Source organism: Suillus paluster (genome assembly GCF_016628075.1).
Source record: "Suillus paluster strain FC165 chromosome Unknown EDB91scaffold_56, whole genome shotgun sequence".
Taxonomy (NCBI): domain Eukaryota; kingdom Fungi; phylum Basidiomycota; class Agaricomycetes; order Boletales; family Suillaceae; genus Suillus; species Suillus paluster.
In genome coordinates, this window is record NW_024537616.1 from 20,016 (window position 1) to 32,866 (window position 12,851).

Genomic DNA, 12,851 nt, shown 5'->3' on the forward strand with positions numbered 1-12,851 from the left:
TCCGATGTGTACATATTGATATCCACTCTGACTTATGTCTTCACCTGTGTAAGTACTTACAAATTATATCCTTGGTACATAGCTTTACAACATAGTTATCCTGATCACTGCCTCATACATAGAAATATATAACATATCATGTACTTAGATATTTTCCTCAGTCTTAATATTACTTGTCTTCTTGCAGTTACTACTTGTGAGAATTCTCAGTAGGACCTTGCCTCCTCTGGACACAAGTTTCAACTTGTTGTCACCTTCCGACCCTCTGCTCCGACTTAGAGCTGTGCTCTAAGTTTCCCCCTTATTTCTCCGCCCCTTTCAATATTGCCCTCTGACCCTTTTCCATCCTCCACATTATCCTCCACCTTCCCCACTCCTACCAAACATTCCCCCTGCTCCTATCCACCCTCCGCATCACTCCCTGCCTTCTCCACTCCGCTCCTAGTCAGCCCACCGCTAGTAGCTCTTACCTCCCAACCCTCAAAGCGGACCTAAGCAGTCCACTTGTCCTATCATCGGACCCGCTCCAAATTTGGGGCACATACTCGGCTAAGGGCAGCACAAAAGCTGAAGCCAAGCCCCAACCCCTCTGCTTCTTGAGTCGGCACAGTACCTAACAACTCCCTAGGTCGGCCGCTTCCCTGCTCCTCTGTTCCTCTGCTCCTCTGTTCCTCCATTCCCCTGTTCCTCTGTTCCCCTGTTCCTCCGTCCCTCCACTCTTCCAACTCCCTGTGTGTCGGCTGCCTTTCCTGTGCATCGGAACTGACCCCTGCACTCTTGCACATCCGTCCCCTCTGTTCCGCCCTGCTTCAGACTTCGTCCAAGCAGTTCCTTCCGCTCCACTTCTACTGTTGGTTCCGACCGCAGTAGTCTCCCGCCTCCCTCCTGTTGGGTGGAACAACCCCTGGCTGACTTTCCCGTGCTCACCTAGTAGTCCATTGGTCCTCCTTCAGAGGACCCCCATTCCGACATCCTGTCAGAACTCATAGAACTCGTGTTGGACTACATTCCGAAATTAGGGGCATGTACTCGGGTAAGGGGCGCAGTGCACGAGCTGAAGCCAAGCCCCTCAGACTCAGCCTTACCCTTGAGCATGGTCTTAACAAGTAAGTACAAAAGCGAAAGTGAATAACAAAACCGAACAATAGAAACACCCAAGCCCTGCATACCACTACTTATAGGGAACATTATTTTCAAGGAACACCAAGGTACAGGTAGTAAATTCTCAGGAAGCAGAAGTGAAGGCAGGCAGTGCACATGGTGCAATACTGCACAATAGGGGTCCATGCCATAAGGGCATGTGTCAATGTGATCTGGATAATGTTAGAAGCAATGGGAAGAGAGATACAGCATACCAATGAACCTGGAAGGATGGGGACAGGACATGCAAAGGTCGTCCAACAATGTGCAGTAATATTGGATAGTGCAGGCATGTTCTGAAGGATGCGTGGGAATGCGGAACCCATTGGACAATGCATGGGAAATGCAGAATGTGTGGAATATGCAGAACTGATGTGAGACAATGTGGAATTGACAGGGTTTTACGCCCACAATGGGAGCATTCCTCACAGTGGACAAAGTGGTATTGAAGATCAATATGCTTGGTGCAGGATTGAAATTTGTTGTTGGAAGTGAGCACTATGGCGGCCTGGTTGTTGCAGTACACTGGGGTAGGGAGAGGGGGTGACTCATACAGCTCTTTGATCAGTAGCTGCAGGTATAGGATCTCTCTTGCAATGATCGTTAGAGCAATGTACTCAGCTTCAGCCATCAAGAATGCAATCAGAGGTTGCTTGCAAGCACTCCATGCTGCTGGATCACCATTTAACAACACGATATACCCTAACATAGAGTGGCGATAGGGTTGCAAGGCCCAGTCTGCATCAACATACACTTCTATCCCTGTGTCTGTAGCGCCTAAGGTAAGTCCAAGGTCAGCAGTACCCTTTAGGTAGCGAATAACATGCTGGGCAGTCTCCCAATGGACTCTACCATGATTTCACATAAATTACAAGAGCGTCACGACAGAGAACACAATATCAAGTTGTGTGTTGTAGCTGCATACATTAGCAATCCTATTGCCCATTGATATGGTATGTCGTGCATGTCTTCAAGCTGTGCGTGAGTCGTGGGGGATTGAGAGTCAGATAGGATTGTTCCAACATCCATTGGGGTCTGGGCATTCTTGGCATCAGTGAGATGAAAATGTTTGAGTATCATGTTGATATAAGTGTTTTGTGACAGGGTGATAGTGCGAGCTATGCGGTCTCTCATTACCTTGAGGCTGAGCAGCCAATGAAGGTCACCAAGGTCAGTGATCTCAGAGTGCTCCCGTAACTGTGCCTTGAAATGCATGATATGCCCCAGGTCCTTTGATGTTACAGCCATGTCATCCACCGACACGCTGATGACTGTATGCTCCTCTCACAATTGTTTGAAATAAACTGCCTGGTCAACTTGCAACTGGGAGAATCCCATCTTCCTAAATGCCCCAGCCAACTCCTCCAACCACTCGAAGCCAGCTTGCTTCAAACCGGGTAGACTCCTCAATAGCCTCAAGACCTTCCCTTCTTCTCCCTTCTTCAAGTATCTAGGGGGCACCCTCATATAAATAGTCTCTTTAATCTCTGCATAGAGGTAAGTGCTCTTGATGTCTACTTGATGTATCTCCCAGTCCTGCTGAGTGGCCATGGTGAGAACAGTTCTTATGGTAGACATATTGGAGGTCGGTGTGAAGGGTTCAAAGTAGTCTTGCCCATATTGTTGGCACTGTCCATTTGCAATGAGTCTGGCCTGCAGCTTTAGCTTCTGCCCATCAGGGCTGCACTTAGTAGCTAGGACATAATGGCAGGGGATAATATTAGCGCCTGACAGTTTGTCAGCAACTTCCCAGGTTCCAAGCTTCTCAAGTTGGCTAATTTCATAGTCAATCACTTCTTGCCATTCTACTATGTCTGGACCATTCAACACCTGTGCTAGGGTGGGTTCCACTTCCACAGCTGCCAGAGCATATTTCTGCCAGTGAGTTATCGCTTCTTCATCTGCAAGGTCTGACTCTATTGGGTCAAATACAGACTCAGCCATGAGAGTAGCTCTTTTGCCTTCATTGAGTGTTGTGTAGTATGCTGGAGGGGGTCATACTCGAGTAGTCCACAGTGCAGGTGGCATTTGCAGCTGATGAGATGGTTTGATTGGTGTAGCAGGAGGTTGGAGTGGTGGAATGACTGGAATGCTAGGTGTGCTGGTGCTACTGTGAGCAGTTTGGTTAGCACTAACAAACAATGACTCCCCCTCATTCTGGGCATCTTCGCCTACTACAACTCCATGCAGCACAAAAGTCATATTTCTTTTGACCAACACCTTCCACCTCAATGGCCAATACACTTGGTAACCCTTGCTCTCAGCATCTATACCCACAAAGAGTGCTTCTTCTGCGCGCAGCTCAAGCTTGCCTGCATGCTCCAGGTGTACAAAGACAGGCCAGCCGAATTCATGGACCTACAATAGATTGGGGACACATTTGTTGACTAGCTCAAATGGGGTGTGACCTGGGATGGCACTAGATGGTAAGTGATTTTTCAACCATACTGCGTAGTTAATCGCTTCTGCCCACACAATCAACATTGTGCGGGCATGTTCAACCAGGGTGCGATTGACCCTCTCCGCCACTCCATTCTGTTGTGCAGAGTCATGCATGGTCAGCTGGCAAACAATTCCATGATCCTTCAGGTGCACATCAAATTCTGCACTCAAGTACTCCCCACCTCTATCAGACCAAAGCATCTTGATGCGATGACCATCATGCTGGGTAGTGAGCTTGGCCTCATACTGGTGAAACACTTCCAGGGCTTCGCTTTTCTATTTCAGGAACACTATGGCCATCTCCCTCAAGTAATCATCAGTAAAGCTCATATAATAGCTTGACCCGGTGTTAAGGTCGTGCTCAAGGGAAAGACTACTCAAAGGGCTTCAGCTTCAGCTCGTGCACTGTGCCCCTTACCTGAGTACATGCCCTTAATTTCCAAGGGCAGAGGGGAAGTCCGACGGAAGTCCGGGGAGTTCTGGAGGACAAACATTGGTGGAGTTTGGCAGAACTCCGGAAGACTATGTGGGAACGGAGTAAGGCTACTATGGAAGTCTGGAGTAGAAACAGAACAGAGGTTAGACTACCCTAAGGTAGAGTCAGAGAATTAGTCCTAAGGTTTTACCCCTAAGACTCAGAGGTGGACAAGAGATGAGACTCAAGTCCGGAGATTGCAGGAATGAGCAGAACTAAGATGATATTTGAACTGAGGAGTTCCGGAGTATTACAGGGGTTTATATACTGTAGGTGTTAAAACTGTGCTCGGGGGTAAGGCTGAGTCTGAGGGGCTTGGCTTCAGCTCATGCGCTGCGCCCCTTACCCGAGTATGTGCCCCTAATTTCGGATTGTAGTCTGACTCGAGTTCTATTAGCTCCGACAGTACGTCAGAGCAGAGGTCCCCTGAAGGAGGACCGATGGACTACTAGATAAGCGTGGGAACATCGGGCGGAGATTGGTCCGCCCTACAGGGGAGAGTTGGAGGGCTTCTGCAGTCGGAGCTAACAGTGGGAGCAGAGCGGAGGAGACTGCTTGGACAAAAGTCCAAAGCAGAATGGGAACACAGAGGACAGAGGTACAAGAGTACTAGTCATAAGTCCAACGTGTGGGAAAGGCGGTGAAGGCGCAGGAAGTCGGATGAGCGGAGGAGGTGGCCATCCTAGGGAGTCAATCCCCTAGGCCGGCAAACAGGAGTTGTCAAGGGGTTTACCCAAGAACAAGGACAAGAGAGCAGGGCTTTAGAAAAGGTAATATTCAGACTGAGTATCTACAGACAAATGTACATATGTTTATATACTCTAAGTGATGAGCATAGCATAGCAGAAGGCTATGTGCTGAGTGTACAGGATTACTAGAAGGATGGCTGAGACATACGAGAAAAGGCTTGGAGAACAGTATGTATGCGATGGATCAGTAACCACTCCAGTATAGGAATTACCGGTGATCTGAAAGGAGGAACTATGATACTAAACGGAGATAGGACCAGTTGAGTGGTACCTAGTCTAGGAGTGGACCGGTGAAGCGGTCGGGCGGACTAATAGTCGGGTGAGGCGATACGAGAGAAACTGGAGGAACTGAGTGGTTCAGAAAAGCGGAGATGGTGGAGGGAGTAGGAATAAGATCGGTCGGACCAATGGAGTGGAGGAGCGGAGCTCCAGATAGGGTCGGAAGGTAGGGGTATGGTGTTGGAGGAAATAGGGGTAGTGTCGGAGGAGCGGAGCAGAGTCGGGCGGAGGTAGCAGAGCTAGTCCTGCTGAGGTGCACTTTGTGCATTTGTCGGAGAAGGAGGGATGGAGCAGACAGGGTAACAGGGGGTCGGACCAATAGTAGGGACGTCTATGAATGGTGTTGGAAGTGGCTGAATTGGGTATATGACAGTAGGTATCATGTAAGTAAATCAGTCAGCAAAGGTAAGGGCTATGTACGAAGCATGTGGAAAGTCTATTAGTAAGTGTAACAGATCAAAGCAGTGAAGTCAGAAATGAAGTAAGAATGGATGGATCAATAAGCATAGCAGAAAAGGACATAACTGCTAACCGGAGCAATAGCTAATCTAAAAGGAGTTAGGGGTGAGTGCGGAGATGAAGGCGGAGCGCCGGGTGGAATAGTAGGATGGAGAACTGGACTTTAATGGAGTAGATCCAGAATTCCAGATCCGGAGGTACGGGATATGACACCCGGCAAGACTGACTGTCTGCGCCAGTCCCCAGAGGTCGCTATGGATAACTTCACTGTAAGTCTTGGCTTGTCTCTTGGATTCCTTTGGAAACAAGCAATACACTGACTTTGCCTTTACACATGCATCACAGAATTTGTCCTTCAAGGAGGCATCGAGATGGAGGCCCCAGACAAGTCCCTTGTCAATGGAATGCTTGACAGCCACCTGAGAGATATGACCAAGGGTCTTGTGAAGGTCATGGACAATGAGTTTGACTGTAGCTAGGTTGGCATAGTACTTAGATCATGTGGTGATGCTGTATAGGCCTTCAACTTGGGGAATGGTGGCTATTATAGTGTGGTCAGGTCCCTGGAACATGATCTTACAGACCTTGTCCTCAAAATGAACAGCGAGGCTGCCCACAGTTATATGATGGGTGGATATTAGCATGAAGGCCTGTCTTGGGTGTGTATTGTGCATTACAAAGGGTGACAGACGTTCAGCTCTTTCCATTTGGTAAGTCCAACTGGACATAACCTTTTCCAATCACACTAACAGCAGATTCATCAGCTGTGTGCACATCTTGAGGCTCTATGGGGACAAAGTTGAGGAACTTCAAGCAATCAGGACAGAAATGCAAGGTAGCACCCAAATCTATAATAGCCCCACAGTGTTCAACCGGTATGTACATCTGCCCCACTATACCAGCAAGGTCTGACGTTGTGAAGGCATAGTTCATTGCAGAGTCTGGAGTGGATGCTACGGCATTCACGCCTTCCTTCAGGTGAGCATGGACTCTTCTCCTGATGCTGATTTGGCCCTTGGCCTTCTTTTCCTCCCCCTGGCCTCCAACAGTCGCTCTTACAGTGACCTTTCCTATCGCAGTTAAAACAGGTCACATCTTCATTGGCTTGGGACGGTCTGCCAGGCTTGCGGCCCTTGCCTGGACCACCTTTGGCCATTAGAGCCGAGCTACTGCCTTTCTTTGAGCTGTGTCAATCCATGAGGAGCCTATGCTCAGTACTCTTTGGACACAATGTTAATAAGTTCAGGACAGGCTGAGGAGTGTTTGCATAACCTTTGCAGTGGCGTTTATCAACGAAAGTAGAGGTCAATATGATTCTGAGAGGGATCCTAGTAGGATTGCATAGAAGTCTCTGTCCTCAATGGTGGCACCCATGCCTACCAGCAACTCGTGGAGCCGAAGCATCTCGCTAAAGTGAGCCTTTATGTCACCATTCTCCTTACACCTCATTTCTTGCAAATGATATGTAAGTCAATTTGCACGAGTTCAGTTTTACCCTCATGAATGTTGCAAATCTTGGCCCAGATCTTCAAGGCATCCTCAAGCTTCTGAATACAAAGGAGCATTCTATCGGTAATGGTACTGAATATTTGCTGTTTAACAAGTGAGTCCTTTTGGAAGAACTTGTCATTCTTCTTGTCTAACTCCTCAATCTCCATTGGCATAGGCATTGAGCCATCTGACTTCTTGACACTGCTCATCTTCAGGTCAATGTTGAATTGGATTGGTCTTGTGGCTCAACCATTAGGTATAGTGCATCAGACCTCGGGCACCTACAGCTGTTAATGTTCTCTCCTTATAGGTTATCCAGTTCAAACTGTCTTCAGCGAGCTTGGGGATGTTAAAGAGCGCAGAGGTATTACTGGGGAGCAAGGTATCCATGGTCAAGTCAGAGCTCATAACCTGTGGTTATGCGAGCTGATCAAACAGCGAACGGGAAGGAGCTGATAAGAATATAATATCTTAGGTCTCGAGTAAAGGACTCATGTAACAGGAATTGACACTTCAATATTGGTATTCTCGGCCAACATTGTGGTGTTGTTCTTCACATTCTCGGGTTGTGCTCGTATTGTCTCACTCTACTATCTCCTGCTCCTTCATTCCTGAATCTAAAGTAGGGCTGAAAGTTGGAGGCTGGTCATTCATTGCATTTTTGAGAGGCTCTGTTTTCGCTACTAGTACCATTCTTGATGTCCTTAGTGAATGGATTTTTCTTAATCTTCTTAAAATGCACATCCGCCCTAGACTGCCTTGGAAAGGTTGCAAATAAGCATGCTAAGTCAAATACAACCTCCTTAGTCTCCTTGAGTGCCTTAGCTAGTGTCATAAGTCTAAAAAGGGACTCAATGTTTTCCTGATGCATGCTGCCACTAATTCTGTCCTAGTCAAGGAGGTTCTGTTGGAGGAGTTTAAAGAACTGCTCCATCTTGACAATGAGATGGCTGAGTAGGACTGCCAAGTCAATGAGGTTGTTGCTATATAGATTATAGTGACAGAGTCCAAGTCTTGTATATATTTACATAGTCAAAAATTTTCATCATAGTACTTGTAACTGGTCTCGATTGCAACTGGTTGCAGTTGGTCCTTGAACTGGTCCTTGACCTACTAGCTTGAGTAGGGCAACCGGCAACTGGGTGTGAAGCAAACAAGTAGGCAACCAGACTTTTGGGACTGGACTTTGGTTGTGGTCCGGTCCAGTCTCGGTCTTTTTCAGGTCCAGAAACTGGACCTGCAAACACTAGTCACCTACATATCACAAAGTTGGATGGAGAAATGAGTGAGATTGTGGTTGAGGTAAGACAGAGTCAAAATTATGCTTTTCTGTCACGAACCAGCCAGTTCAACTTGCCAAGGGTATGACCTGGGTGAACTGGTTGAGTCATATTCTACCTCAAGTGCGATGAACGAGCACGTGGTTAGAAGGAAGTCTACACCATTTCAGGTAGAGAATGCTCACACTTTCTTCCTTCTCCCCGTCACTCATCCTCCAGTGTCATAGCTAGTATTCTAAATCTTCTGGTTGACTCTGCCTTTTAAAAGCAATAGCAGCAACCGCAATCGCGGAAGTTTCAAATTCAGTAATACCACATGGATAGATTGCACTCTGATCCAAGTTTTTTAGTATGCCCAGACTTTATGACAGAACAGTACAGAGTCAATCGCACTAGCATGGTCAATGCCAATGTCACAGAAGCTCAGGCAGCAGAGACTCTTTGCAACATCTAGATAACAACCAACAAGGATTTGTCCCTGCAATGGCATCAACAAGTCGTAGGGGATGAACTTTTGAATGCTAAGAGGCAACATTTAGCCAAAGAAGAAGTGGAACATCAGAGGGCTGCCCTTCAACTCAAAGAAGCCACGATGAAAGCAGACAAGAGAAATAAAAATCGCTTCAAGCATCTGCCAATTCCCATGCGACCACAGTCCACTCACTAATGATGAAGAAGCTTTATTTTCCTGAGTTTGCCCTGCAAAAATTGGACAACGGTCAGTACATTGAACTATACTATTGGACCAATCACAGCCTTGATGATGCAATGATCAATTATCAGCACCCGTGATGACGATAGCATGGTGCCCACCAAAGGTGAAGATGGTTCCACAGTATGGATCAACTTGGCATCCTTGAAACCAGCTTCAGGAGTCATTGCAGATCACAACTTAGCACCAGCAGATTTTTCTCAAGCTGTACCACGCATAGTGGCAGTGCTTGAGGATTGGGACTGGGCCCAGCAGAGAATCTTAATGCTGGCACAGTTCTGGGGAGCCATCATGCTCCATCGCTATTGGAACTCCTGCAATCTACTGGCTCAGAAAGCCATTCTCTTGTTTCAAGAAGAGCAACTGTCGTGCATGGCATAGCACCATCGCATCTGCCAAAGGGGCATGGGACATCTCAGTAATTGATGACACAGCCCTTGCATGCACCTTTGAGCAGGTATATTGGTCATCTCTCATACGCTCAGACAACTCGAGACCGAACCTCCAGGTATGTAACTTAACCACTTTTCGATTCAGACCAACACTGACAATGTCTATATATTATTTTCATCGTGAACACCAACCTGCTTCAAAATAAATCTAACTATCGGTGTTACATTTTGACTCATGTGCTGGCCTTATGTGTTATTGTGTTTGGTTCCTCAAACCCTGTGGCTGTGTTTGTGTTTATGATTTGTGTTCATGTTCACTTGCATATCTAATCTAGTGGCTGGTACCATCAGATGCAGAACCAAGGCCTTAATTCTCAAAGTGGGCAGGGAGAACACTCCTCTCACAAGTGTTCAAGACGTTCAAGATGCTCAGTGTCCCCACAAGCATGGCGGCATTCAGCCTCTCCTGGAGCCGTTAAGAAGAGTAGTGGAGCGAAGAACTCTCAGGCAACTGCACAGCAGTCAGGTTTTCAAGACAGCACACATGGCCATCATGCCCCAGCCATGTGCACAGTTTGCCTGGGGTGTCATGGTGTGGGGAATTCCCCCACTGTAGGCATCAAACCCCGTCCTTTCTGCATTGTCTCACATCAGTTCTGCATATTCCGCACGTTCCGCATTTCCCACACATCCTTTGGAACACACCCGCACTATCCGATATTCCCACGCATCGTTGGACAACCTTTGCATGTCCTGTCCCCATCCTTCCAGGTCCATTGGTACGCTGTATCTCTCTTCCCGTTGTTCCTAACATTATCTGGATCAAATTGACACATGCCCTTATGGCACGGACCCCTATTCTGGAGTATTGCGCCCATGTGCACCGCCTGCCTTCACTTCCGCTTCCTGAGAACTTACTACCTGTACCTCAGTGTTCCTTGAAAATAATCTTCCCTTTAAGTAGCGGTACTCAGGGCTTGGGTGTTTTTTTTTATTGAATCCCATCCTTTACCTTCCCACTTTCCCTTCACCTTACTAGAGGACCGCTTTGACTTATGCCCACTATTAATCTAACCTTGTGATATACTTCCTTCAATTTGACCTGCAAGTTCCAATGAATCAGTACGTTCCGCGCTTTATCTGTTTGAGTTCTGTTTCATTCCTTTCCATTCCGCTTGGGTTCCGCTTGTTCCACTTGTTCCGCTTGAGTTCCGCTTGTTCCGCTTGTTCCACATTTTTGCGGATCCTCATCCTACCTGTGGTAGGGTTGATTAGGGTCGTTTAGACGGAGACTAGTAATCCCCAGTAGCAATCCCCTTAAGGGTCAAACATGCTTGTTCTCAAGTGAGGCAGCAGGTAGCAAAGACCCAACTGTGTAGTAGATCAATTTATCGCAGCTGCACTTGTTGTACCCACAACGGACACAGTTTCATCGAATGCACCACCAAATGCCTATGGGACAACAACTTCCCAGCAGTTGCAACCTGCTCCAACAAGTCTCTCCTATTGCGAGGCTCGGACAAACCACTGTGTGTCAACTGGCAGCAGGCACGAAGCTGCCCCAATCGTCAGCACAATGAACGTCATGTGTGCTCAGGCTGCCTGGCCACATCTCATGGAGCCCAGGCTTGCTCTTGAGTGCAGGTGACAACAACCAGTCACCCCTTATAATCATGCAGTCTGGGAGAGCCAACTACATACATATAATCTTCTCAAAACTTATCCAACTTTGCCTGCGGGACTCCAGTTGGGTTTCAACATCAATATTCCTAGCATTTGTCATACTCAATCACCACCTAATAGCCCTTCCCTTATCACCTTTCAGTTTGCCTTTGAGACTATTCTGGCCCGCGAACTTACCACAGGCCATTATATCGGTCCATTCATGCACGACAGTTTATTATAACTACTGGGTCCCTTTCAGTCCTCTCCCATCTCCATCATACCCAAACCAGGGAAATCGGGCATGTTCCGGGTCATACAGAACTTCTCCTTTCCCTTGGTTCCTTCGTTGGCTTATCTCAACGCATCAATCAACTTGAGCATTAATTCTGACGATTTCCCTTGTACATGGGGTACTTTCGACACCATCTGCACCATCATCCGATCCCTCCCACCAGGGTCTCAAGTGGCCACTCGTGATGTTGCAGAAGCATATCGCACCATCCCCTTACATTTCTCGCAATGGGCGGCTGCAGTGGTTCATCTCCCAGATGGAGACTTTTGCATGGTGTCATGAATGTTACAAACTGCATCTAAATTTCGATTATCAAACCTAAGTCACCCTATCCGATAAGATTAGATTAGATAAGATCCCTGATAAGATAAGATGGATAACCGATTAATGATCACTATCTTTATATCACATCTATACTAAGTTGATGTCATCCATCTATATCCATAACCCTAGACATCCAAAGTCGTCACATCCTTAGAAGTCCTACGATTAGGCAACGGGTTACATCATAAGCATCTACACGCCTCTATAATCGAACCATATCCGAGAGTCCTTTACGAGCTACCTCTCGAAGAGTCATCATCCCTTCACATCGCAGACCTTCACTTCCCACACATGACATGTTAAGAGTTACCTCTGTCATTCACCGAACTCCTTACATAAGAACCTGTTGCACAGTCACAGCTAAACCCTGAACCCCTATCACAGAAGCACCGCTCATAGAGAAGCATGCTCATTACTGAAGACCCTGGAGAAACCCTAGATATGATCGTACCCGATACATCTCCAGATCCCATCTCTTATCAAGATCCTTAATTACCGCTCGAGACTTCTTGTCACAGAACTCTCTCACCCTTCTTCATCTCCGCTTACCCTGAATAGAAGCAGTACCCTGAGAACCCTGCTTAATTCCCGATACCCCTATGAACCCTTTCTCCTTCCTTGTAGTTGATTGGTTGATAAGACGCCCTATGCCCAGGCGCAATGTTATGACCGTATATAGATATATCACAACCTTTCATACTCAGATATCTCCGACCCAAGTATAGTATATAGTCTAAGTAGTAGTCAGTAGTACTCCTTAGACTTAACCTCTTCGTTCTTACGTCATCGTAGGCCTAGACGTTCCCTCTCAAAATCTATCCTTGCTTTATCCTCTTCAGATGAGTCCTGTGGTGTGATTCAATCTCCAGACACCTACTAGTTAGGTTAAGGGACGTTGGTCATAACACATGGACATGTGTGTTGCCTTTGGCATGGGACCCTCTGCAGGTGCCTATGGCCATGTCACAGATTCCGGGGCTGACTTATTATGAGCCGCAGGTCTTGGCCCACTTGCAAAATGGGTGGATGATCACCTTTTCTTTCACGTTTGACGAGAGCACCTCCTCAACTATAACGTACACAGGAATGCTGTGCATAATCTCCTGGCTATTGGAGGGCGAACACAATCCAGAGGGCGGTTGTGGCATAAA